This window comes from Carlito syrichta, unplaced genomic scaffold (assembly GCF_000164805.1).
Source record: "Carlito syrichta isolate Samal-C Ts95f unplaced genomic scaffold, Tarsius_syrichta-2.0.1 Scaffold305683, whole genome shotgun sequence".
NCBI classification, from domain to species: domain Eukaryota; kingdom Metazoa; phylum Chordata; class Mammalia; order Primates; family Tarsiidae; genus Carlito; species Carlito syrichta.
In genome coordinates, this window is record NW_007249779.1 from 203,146 (window position 1) to 214,531 (window position 11,386).

The 11,386-nt window shown below is 57.8% G+C and overlaps 1 protein-coding gene across 1 annotated transcript in view; it reads right to left on the bottom strand.

The window, feature by feature from the left end:
- The window catches only part of KCNJ12 (potassium voltage-gated channel subfamily J member 12), a 36,632-nt gene extending 25,246 nt beyond the window's left edge, over positions 1–11,386 (bottom strand). Inside the window, exon 1 of the mRNA XM_008062254.1 lies at positions 11,297–11,386. The gene's annotated coding sequence lies outside the window, so the exon portion shown is untranslated. The remainder of the gene's footprint in view (positions 1–11,296) is intronic.

The window sequence follows — 11,386 nt, forward strand, 5'->3', positions numbered from 1 at the left end:
AGTGAAAGAAGCCATCATCTTGTTGGCAGAGAGTCAGGGACCTTCGAGGAGGAAGGCCAGGCACAGGGCAGCTGGGGGGGAAGGGGGATGGCTTGGGGGGGCCAAAAAAGAGAAGCTGGGTTCTGGTGGCCAGCACTCCAAGCTGGAAAGCAATAACTGTCTCGACAGAGGGACCTATGAGGCTGAAGGGCCACCCCAGCAGCAAAGGCTGCAACTGACTTGGGGGCTCTTGTCCTTTAAGTCTTGCTCCCTGCAGGTACGTGAGGGAGGTCGGGAGCAGGTAGCTGGGACCCCTCGGCCTAGGGCCCCAGGGATGGTTCTGAAAGGGTTTCCAAGGGCTCCCCTGGGCTAAACACTTGTCTTGGGCACAGGTGCCACAGCAGCCCCCGTGGGGCCAGGATTCAGAGCCTCTTCCCCCAGGATCCTTCCCTGCTCTGCCACCCACAGTGCCCCAGCCCTCTGCAGAGACCTCTACTCTACCATGTGGATCTGTAGGCACAGCTGCTTCCCCAACACAGGACTGGAGGGTCCCCAACATTAAATGAATGAGGGAACAAATAAATACTGATCAACTCAGGTGTCTTCCCAAGCAGCAAAGCCGCTGTCATCACATCCTGGGACATTACACACTACCTGCAGCTTTGTAGAAGCCTGACACACTCGCCCTCCAATCTGCCAGCCACCAAGGGCTCCTAGGCCCCAGGGCAGAAGGAAAGAGGCCAGTCCATCTCTCCATCTCTGATAAAGAAGCAGGCCAAGGAGGCAAACACGGACCCTCCAAGAACTTCGAGAGAGCCTTGGCCTCAGTCTTTCCCTGCATGAGCTCCCAGCATACAGTAAATGCTCAAGCAATGGTGTGTCTTTCTAGCCTAGTCTGTGGGACAAGAATGAGGCAAACTGGACCAGTCATGCTCTGTGGCAGAGGTCACAGGTGGGACGCAAGGTCTCGGGTCACTAAGGATGGGTATCAGCTCTGCCAGTCCCTCCCTTTCTCCAGGCCTCAGTTTTTCTACCTGTAAAGCGGGCAGACTCAGATCCTCTGCTACCTAAAATTCTGAAGTAGTTCCAATGCCCAGCCAGGCATGCTCTCGGCACAATCACAGCTTAAAAGGGGGCATATTTGGCCCTATTTCTAGAATAGAAAAGTGAGGCTCAGAGAGGTGACACTGCTTGCCTCAAGTCACACAGCAAATGGAGTAGGGGAGAAGTTCCCTTTCAGCCCAGGCCCAGCACTGCTGCTCCAAGCTAGAGATGGTTCACAGACAAGATACCTCGGGGATCCCAGGCCCAAGCGCCTCCGCCTTCCCTCAGGGGGACCCAGCAAGGCCTGCAGCCTTCTTCAGAGAGCAAGACCTCTGTGCAAGGCTTCCCACTTGGGCTTCAGATCCAGCTTGGCCACCTGCCTTCATCAGTGGCCTCATCTCTCAAGCCCGCTCCTCACCCAGTCGGGACATTTTAAGAATTAAATGAGATAATGTTCGGGAAAGCACTGAGCACAGCACCTGGCACCAGCAGAAGCATGGTAAACAGTCATTTTCATTATTGTTTTTGGGTGCCAAGTCTCAGCGAGACGTCACACTGCTTCCTGAGAAATAAAGGCACCCAGCGACACCAGAGGCTGTTTAAGTCACCACAGGCCCTGATTTTGCTGGAGACCCCAAGAATCTTGATGGCAGCCAGGAGCCAAGAGAGAAACCAAGGACACTCAGGCTCCCTCGGTCACAAGGCACCACGACAAGTCCCCCGTACACCTCCAGAGAGACGTGGGGCCCCCAGGAGTGAAACCTAACATCCCCCTCTCAAGGCAGTGAGGACCCCACCCTCGGGATGTTCAGAGACAATGATGCTTGGACACAGGTTGGGCTGCTGCAGGTCCTCCCCAAGCCTCAGTTTTGGCCTCTGTGAAATGGGGCAGCTGCTCCCCGTCCCTAGGGTGAGCCGTGAAGACCCAGCAGGATGAGACAAGGCATCCCACCAACTCCCTGAGGGCTCAATCTATGAGGAAGGAGGAAGGTCAGGAAAATACCCTCCCTGAGGGAGCCAGCAGCTGCCAGAAGCGGAACTCCTACAAGTTGTTTAACAAGGAAAGATGTTCCACCTCCAAGACAAGGAAACACCAAGCAGAAGGACGGGAGTGGAGGTACCACCCTTCACCACCAAGACTATGGCCTCAGCAAGTGGCAGGGGCCAATGGTGGGCACCGAGGTACACACAAACTCTGCCGAGGAGGCCACAAACAGCATGACCCACAGAGGGCCCAGAGTCCACAGCTCTCAAAGTCACAAAGGCACAGTCCCTCCGACAAGACAGGGCCACTTCTAGAACTTTCTGTTGGACAGCCTTGGCCGGAGCACCTAAGAATCCGGGTATTACCACAACAATACATCAGTAATAGCCAAAGGTTGGATGCAGACATCGGAGTGGGGCAGGTTAACTAAACGGAATATCAACCTCTTGTGGGAAATACCAGTGAGACTTTCAAACCACTTTGCTGATGGATGTAATAATAAAAGGTGTCATCTCCCACACTCTTCAGCAGGGGAAGGACCATGAACATCTCTGTTTCTCAGTCGAGGAAACTGAGACACAGAACAGCTGGGAGATCTGCCCAAGGACACACTGCTGATAGCAGAGACCAAACAAACGTCACCCCAATGCTATATGTGTCCAAAGCACATTGCTAAAAGAGAGCATGTTTCTTAAAAAAGTCAGGATGCAGAGTGGTGTATCCAGGTTGACCATGTGTAGTGAGTCGCATAGTGCCCCCTCCAGCAATATGTCCACCCAGAACCTGTGACTGTGGCCTTATTTGGATGAAGAGTCTTTGCAAAAATATAACTGGAGATGAGGTCATCCTAGATGAGTGGGGTCCCAAGTCCAGTGATAAGTACTGTTAGAAGAGAAGAGGAGGAAGACACAGGCACAGGAGAGAAGCCAAGGGAAAAAGGGGCACAGACAGGTGAGGCCTACAGGCCCAAGAAGGCTAGGGGACAGCCAGGAGCCACTAGAAGACAGGAGAGAGCCATGGGACGGATTACCCCCTCTAGCTTCTGGGAGGAACTGACCTGCTGACACCTTGACGTCTGGTCTCCGAAACTGGGAGACATTAAATCTGTATTGTTTTAGGCCACCCAGTTTGTGGGAATCTGCTATGGCAGTAGCAGGAAACTAATGCAGTATCTGACTGCCTCTGTCCCTGCCTCTGCTTTCTCTCCTAGACCTGGTTGATGGCCCTGCCAGACTCCTGCCCCAGTGCTCCTCCCATACCCCAGATGCAATGTCAGGAGGATGGATTCACCCGACCCATTTTCTCAAGTGTTCCCATTTCACAGGTGAGGACACTGAGGCTCCCAGGGCCCCCCCCATCCACTGCCAGCCTCACCTCCTCCTTGTCTATTTACACTTGTTCTGGGCATCCCCACCCAGCTGCAGCCGCTCCTGAGGCCACCGGGAGGGCAGCTAGGTGAGGACAGGCCCCAGAGCCTGGTCACAGGCCCTGGAGCTGCAAGGCCAGGGCATCTGCTGTGGGATCGGGGCCAGGACCCATGGATAGCTCAGAGACTGTGCTGGCGGGGCCCGGGTCAGCTTCATACCTGGCAGAGGAGAGGGGGAAGGAACAGGGTCTCCTCTGTGATAACGCCAAGGAGAGCCACTCCATGGCTGCCCCAGGGCTCCCAGGGGCACCCCCTCCAGTGGTCCTCAAGTCTCCCAGGGTCTGGGGAGGAACCTGGCTGCTCCGACCAGGCAGGTGCTGCCGACAGCTTGAGGCCCAGCAGGCCAAGGTGATGGCAGGGCTCAGCCTCCGGCCGCATGGCCGAAGGAGGAGCAAGGGAGGACAGGAAGCTGCCCTGCCCTGCCCTGCCCTGCCCACAAAGCCAAAGCCCAAAAGAAAGGAGAGAATGGATGCCCAGACAGAAGAGTGGAGCGCATGCCCATTTCACAGATGGGGAAACTGGGGCTTGCAAAGGGCACTGGGGGATCATTAACACTCCTCCCAGAATCAGTGTATCAGATCCTTTCTAAACAGGAGCCCTCAGTGGGGCAAGGCGGAACTGTCTCACCATCTCAAACCAGGCTACAGGAATGACAGGAGTGGCCAAGCAGAAGCTCAGGTGGAGGGTAACATTCCTTATTCAGAGGTCAGTACAGGTCTGAAGACCGAGAAGGAACAAGTGACCCTGCTTCTGGAAAGTCCAGGAAGGGGGAGTGACAGATGCAAGGACTTCACCAGAAGCAGAGGAAGCCTCCCTTTCTGCCTTCAAAGAAGGTTTTCCTCTTATGTATCTACTCTGCCCTGAGTGGGAGCTGGATTTGCCCAGAGCCCCTATGACCTGAGGGAACAAGTCCTGTCCTGGGGTCCAGGAACTTGGCTATAGCAGGGCAATTCCCCTACAGGCTGGGCCACAGAAAGAGGTTAAAAACTACAGACTCTTGGACACCCTCCAAACTAGGGGGTCCAGATTACCTAGATTACCAGAGGGGTGAGAGGAAGAGGAACCCAGGTGAGGATTCCGTACCAATTCTGCAACTCCATGTTCTGTCTTAAAGTGGCTAAAACTTGACAACTCAGAGAACCCAGGACACATGAGCTTCAGTGGCCCTGGGCACTTAGACCCCACCACTAACATTCTCTGACCTAAGACTCTGCAACGCAGCCCTCAGCTCATGCCTAAAGGAGAGGGGAGGAGGTCCCTGGGCCCGGCGGACACTGGGCACCACACAGCAATGCACACGGAGAAAGGGACACCAGGACAAGTATGGCAAGTATAGATGCTCGTGTGTTTATAAACCCTCACGGTTCGCATGTCTGCATAAGCACTGAGAAAACCCAGAAGGTTCTCTAATGGTGGTAACCTCAAGAACGTAAAGTTTTTGAGGGGTGGGAGGAGACAGGATTTGAGAAAAAGAGATTTGCTTTCGACCCTTGCAATTGTTGACTACTTGCCCGTGCCCATGTAACACTCTCATCATTAAAAACTGTCATAATTAACAAAAGAATATGACAAAGTCTACAATCACTTATATGTCTGTTTACTTGTTCATTTTATCCTGCCCTACCCACTGAGGTGTCAGCCCCCCGAGGACAGGGTCTTGTGCACACCAACCACGTCCTCAGCTTCATGGGAAAGCCCATCGGCTATTTGCTGAACACATGAATGAAGTTAAAATCCTGAGAGTATGCACCACCGATATTTGACAAGTCAAGACCTCTAAGATTCTTTAAAGAAAAGAAGAAAAAAAGATACTCAGGGACTGGGCCTGGGGATGGTATGTAAGGACAGTCCCCAGGACCGAATAGGTAGCAGTGACCCCTGATTCTGCCCTCCCAGGTCCTATGTCAACAAGGCGTGGGCCCAGACTTCTAGGAAGCTCCACTTTTGAGCACCGCCCCCATCTGCCTTGGATACAAACATTCACGGAGCCCCAGGTGCTCATCCTGCCTCTGCCCTCCCTGCAACTCACCAGGGCTCCCCCACCCCCCACCCCTCACCCCCCATCCCCCTACCTCCCCACTCCCTGGTCACACCAAGCTCCCCTTGGCCCTCTTCAGCCTTGGTCCCTCACAGGCCTCTATGGCGGCCTGGCCTTGGCCTGGAACCAGGAGCCCAGAGGCGGAGGGTCGGGGCGGGGGGTGGCGCGGCTGCTGCCACCCAGAACGCCAGCTGCTGGCAGCGATTTATTTTTGCTTTAAGTGCTGTAGAATTGCAGGCCTGGAGCCGCCAGCTCGGGGGCCTGGACTGCAGCTGGAAGGAGGCAGGCGGGCAGGGGGTAAGGGCACGCCTCCGGCCGCCAGGCCACACAGTCCCCTTGACCTCTCTTGCCCCCATCCTTCCAGCCTCTCCATCACACACAGCCTGGGCTCTGCACGCTCCCTCCTCCTGGCCCCTCCTCTGCTGAGTCTCCAAACGACTGCAAGGAGGCTTGGGGGGGTAGACAGGGGGTCTGCAGCCTTGAGGCAGCTTCCCAGCTTGCCGCTGTGCAAACTGGGGCCTAGGCTGCCCACTCCCACGGTGGGGATGTTATGTCACACCCTACCCCATACCCCTTGGGGTGGGCAGAGAGGGCTGCAAGGGGCTCTGGTCCTCATGTTACGTGGGCCCTTCAGTCCCCTTTCCCCCAGGGGAGCCTCAGGAGACAGTGCCCTGAGCACACCTGGCTGCGGCTCAGGCCCTGGACCCAGGTGCTCACCACAAAAAGGGGCTGCCAGCCCTGTCTTTTCTGAGCCATGTGGACATCCAGGGGAGGAGGGGAAGGGGCTGGGCTCAGCCAGCCAGAAAGCATTAGGGTTCTCTTTACAACTGGCAAGTTGCTAAAGTTGACCATGGCAAACTGTAAGGATTTTTTAAAATTTTAAAACGTGGGTGTCATGTTCCAAACAGAGACTAGAAAGGGGAGATGAAACGCGCTGACACAAAACTCAAATGGCCAATGGGAGCACGGAATGCTTAACTGGAAAAGAAACAGAGACACTGCCCCCTCCCCCAGCCCCACCTCCTCAGCCACACCTCCAGACACTCCTACTGGAGAAAGGCAAAAATGAGGCACCCACTCACAGAGATCAGCTGGGAGCCGAGGGGCCTCACGCCCAGGCCTCAGGGTGCCAGGACCCCTGGGAAGAGCAGGCTTGGGGGCATCCTGAGCTGGAAGTGGCCTAAGTGCCAGGGACACAGCAACGCTAAGAACTTGAAGATATAGAGTTCCCCCAGAGGAGGGGCCTGAAATGAACCCAGCTCCCTGCCCCTCAGCCACACAGACGGCAGACCAAAGGCTTGGAAGAAAGGTCTGAGCCCAGCTCTGCCTTGACAAGCACCACAGTTCTGAGACAGTGGTGTCACAGACTCAGTTTTCTCATCTGCAGAATGGGATGATCATTCTGGCCACCACTGCTAACTGAGCATTCACTCTGGGTCAGGCACCACACATGTGTTTACTGAGCACCTACTGTCTCCTGGCTGCTGCTTAGGCACTGGGGAGACAGCTATGGTAAAACAGGTTCCAAGGGGAGACAGTAAACAAGATCCACAAATAAAATATGTTGTGGCAGGTGGCATTTAATTCTATAGAGAAAAATTAAGTCGGAAAGGGAGCATGGGGGGAAGGGAGGTTGTAATGTCCTACAGGGACACTGGGGAGGCCAGATGGTATTTGGTCAAAGCCAGGCAGTGAAGGAAGGGGTTGTGTGTGCAGAGATCTGGGGAAGAGCTGTCCAGGCAGAGGGAGTGGCATGTGCAAAGGCCCTGAGGTAGTTGCAGGCCGGGTCTGCTGGAGACACATCAAGGAGGGCGGGCAGGTGGCCAAGAGGCAAGAACAAGAGTGCTGGGAGTGAGGCCAGACTGCAGGGCCCTATGGGTCCCAGGGAGGAGTTTGGCTGGAGCCAAGAGAGGGTCCTGACATCCAGGACACACCAAGAACATAGTAGATGCTCAAGTAACAAAGGCAGAGGTGGCCCTGGTGGAAGCCTCCATTCTGTAGCTTTACTTGTGGTTCCCTGGTCCCTCTACAAGCCTGAGTCCTTCAAAGAGGCCTGGGTCCAAAGGTGAGGCAAGGAGGGGGAGGCCTCAGCTGCCCAAGATGTGGAAAGTCCACGGAAGTGGGGGCTATCAGGCAGGATCCAGGAGGCTGCGCCTGCTGACTCTGAGAGCAGCTTCGATGCACAGCCAGGGCCAAACTGCTCCCTGGGGCAGCTGGGGAAGGGGCTCCCGCCCCTGTCTGGCCACACAAATGGAACCACATCCAACACTGCAGGGCTGAAGGCTAATTAGGGGGCTGGGCTGGGGAGCCCCAAGGTCTAGGCTAGGAAGCTCCCAAGGGGGCGGATGGGGCAGTAGAAATGTGAGCCTGGCGTGTGCCCCTGGGAGGTGGGGGATGGAGGGGCTGGTCTCAGCAGAAACACTTCTGTATGCCTGATACCGCACCTGGGCCACAGCTGAGCAGCAGAGCCCAGAATCTCTAGCCCAAGCTCATAGCCCCCACAGCTCACGCCAGCACAGCGAGGCCTCAGTAGCTAGATGAAGTAGCCCAGACACAGACTCCTGCATGTCAGGCCTTCACTAGGTCCTGAGGATACAGCTGCCTGGAAGTTGGGGTGGCAGGCAAGCCCAGGGCCTGTATGGGACCTCCCTAGGGGTGAGGGGGGCTCAAAGTCAGTCTGGCATACAGGTGCCCCCGGTGGAGTGTCTGTGGAATGAGGGAAGGTGCAATTCTGTCCCTGAGAAAGCAACAGGGCTCTGGGTCCGAGGCACACAAGCTGGTCCCTCCAGTGCCTCTCAGGGCACAACAGAGAGAACGCCACCCTCTGCACTGGCAGGCCATTAGGAAATTAAGTCAGCTGGCAGAGCACTGGGTCTAGGCCAGTGCCCAATGGGAGCACTGGTCCTGCCCTGGGCCCAGCTCCTCTGGAAAACCCACCTGCCCCTGCCCAGCCCCCACCCCACCCCCACGGCACCTCTGAAGCCTCTGGCCACCCTGCACACGGCCCAGTTTCAGACCAGCTCTCCTTCATCTTCGGCTTTTCCCTACTGCCGTGTCCCTATCACACTGCCAATTCCCAGACACAGCCATCCCATGGGGCTGAGCCCAAGTCCACCATACCTTCCATGTGGCCAGCCCAGCCTCCTCCCCTCCTGCTGCCCACGAGCTGTCCCCACCCGGCCTCTCCTCTGTGCCAGCCTGTGGCAGGACTCCAGTGGCAGACCCAGGGGAAGGGCAGGTGTGCCCATGTGTCTCTCACAGTAAAGCCCTGGCTGGGGCCCAGCCACAGACACCAGCTGCACCTGTTGGAGGAAGGGCCCAGCCCAGAGTTGGCCCGGGAAGGGGGAGGGGTGGGGGGCGGATGAGGGTAGCTATCAAGTGGGCACTGAGCATGCACCAGCAGCCTCCCACCCAGGGGCCTGTTGAGGCCCATGGAGGTTGCTGGGAGTGACGATGCGGTCACTTCCGTCCCAACCATGTGCCAAGGCCTCTGGGTACCATGCTTGGTGTTGCCAACTGTGGCCCAGGGCACCGGAGGCCTGGCTGAGCGAGAGAAAACTGCCCACAGGCTGAAGCAGCCCCAGTGCTGCATAGCTGCAGGGCGCTGCTGCTGCTGCTGTTACTGTTATTACCAGGAACACTGCTGTCATTGTTATTTTGCTGCTGCAGGGCGGCCCAGTGTTACTTTGTTCTGCTTCCAGCAGCCTTGAGGAGGGGGACAGTGTGGCCCTGGAGCAAGAAGGCTAGTGGGGGCAGTCCCAGGCCTGGAGAGCACTAGGCAGAAGCTTCTGTCCAAACCAGACTCGCCACGTGGCTTTGGGCAAGACCCTCTCTGGGTACCTCTTCCTCCCAGCACTGTTGAGCACATACTTAGAGACAACTTGGGCAACCTGGAAGCCCCACGGGGATCTGACACGGTTGGTGGGTCTGACATGGTTGCTCCCTGGAAGGTTCCAGAGATGGCCTGACAGCTCAAGCCCTGCCCTAAAAAAGGTTCCTCCCCTTCGGTACTGAGGAGGGGTTCAGCCATGCCCTCACCTGGGGAGGGTTACAAGGAGGTGATCCGGGACATGGAGCTCCTACCTGCCAGGCGAGTGTCAACGTCCAGCAGTTACAGAGTGTCTGCTGTATGCACAGCGGTGCTCCAGTGGAGAAGAGGGGCCTTCCCTCTTGCCCAGCACGTTGGAGCCTCCCTCCTTGCCCCCAAGCGTGCTCAAGCAAGGCCCTCCCCATTCACTCCTTGCTCTCTCTGGTTGGGGCTTGGCCCCACCTAAAGGGAGCCTCCCAGGATCCCCCTCTTGGAGCTGCCAATTTCAGGTTCCCTGGTTGGTTGGAAGCGCCACCAGAAAAGCGAAGACGACTTAGCTGAAGAATCTCTTTGGAGGTCCCGAGCAGACACTGAGGCTCTTCTCAGAACACAGGAGCGAGTACTCCTCAAAAAGACTGGAAGGCCCTGGCGGCGCCGGGGCTGAGTTCTGTCTCCCCACCCCCCCCTCTCCCACCACATGGCTGCGGCCCAGGGCGGAGCTTCGGCCGGAGCACAGGGTGAGGCAGGGGCTCAGAGGGCAGCCAGGGGCCGCCTTCCTCCGACACCCCAGGCGGGCGGAGGGTAGGCCGGAGGCTAACGCCTTCTGGGTTCGCACCTTCGAGGAGGCGGCTGCCGATTTCAGCGGCGTGTGGGCGCCTCGGCACTCTCCGAGACAGAGCCTGAGAACCCGGGAACCCGGGTTCGGGACGTGGATGTGGGGGGCAGCAGGTCCCCAGCGCTTCACTGCCGGGCAGGGCGCAGGGGAGCCAAGAAGAAACTAGAAATGGCCACAGGCAGCGCCGCACTCCGGGATGAGCACCCACCCCTCCCTGAGAAATGGGGAGCGAGCTGGCCCCAAGTCCCGGCAAGCCCAAGCGGCGGGGAGGCGGCGAACATCCCCAAACGGAAGACCACCCCAATGAAACACTTTCCTGTGGCCCCTCCCCCCATTGCGAACACAGGTTTTAAGCTATTCATATGACATGTGCACGCTCGATGAGAACAGAGGCGCGGACACTGGCTTGGGCCTCAACTCCCACCTAAAGCCCCCCAAAGCGCTTCCCACCCCGGCTGCCACTTCCTATGAGCTCCTTGGTTCTCATTCCCGCTCCCCCGAGGACACTCCGAGAGAACGCGAACCCCCAGCCCTGAAACCCTGGGGGCTTCTCAGTCGAGCAGCCTCCCCTCAAAGATCAAGGCCGACTTCTAAAAGCAAAAAGGAGCCTCTGGACTTGTCGGCTGGCTCGCTGGCAGAGAATCATTTCGGGAATATTTTTACTCCATTAGAGCACAGGCGGTGGGAAAGAGAAACGCCTTCCCGGGCCCGCAGTTCTCGGGCGGGAGGCGTCCGGGCCGCTCGCACAGCCCTCAAGCCCCTCCCACACCCACCTGGACCGCGGGGTCCCCGGAAGGTCAAGCATGGGACCCACGTCGCGCGCGAAAGTGCCTCCGCACGCTCCCTCCAGAGCCCCCTCGTGCAAATTGGCCACAGGGGGGCCGAGGGCACCGCAAAGTTTTCCGGAGCGCCCCCCGGGACGAAGGTTAGCCAGGAGCAAAGTTCCCTGGTGGCAGTAGCCGGGGACATGGCAGGGGAAGAAAAGCTCGCCGTCAGCATTTCCTCCGATGGCTCACCAAGGGAGGAAAAAACCGAAACGAGAGGAAGAAAACACCCTCCCGCTCCACCTTCCCTGTCGCTGCACCACCTCGTGCTCACTCCGGGCCGGCAGGGGGTAGGAAGCTACCTGCGGGCGTGGGGCTGGACCCCGGGGCGCTGCGTGTCCGCGATCGCGCACTCACCTCGGTCAGTGGCCGGGGCGCGGCGCGCTCCGCGTTCTCCGAGCTCCGGGCGGCCGTCCCTGGCCCCGGCAGCCGCCGCGCTGGCTGCAT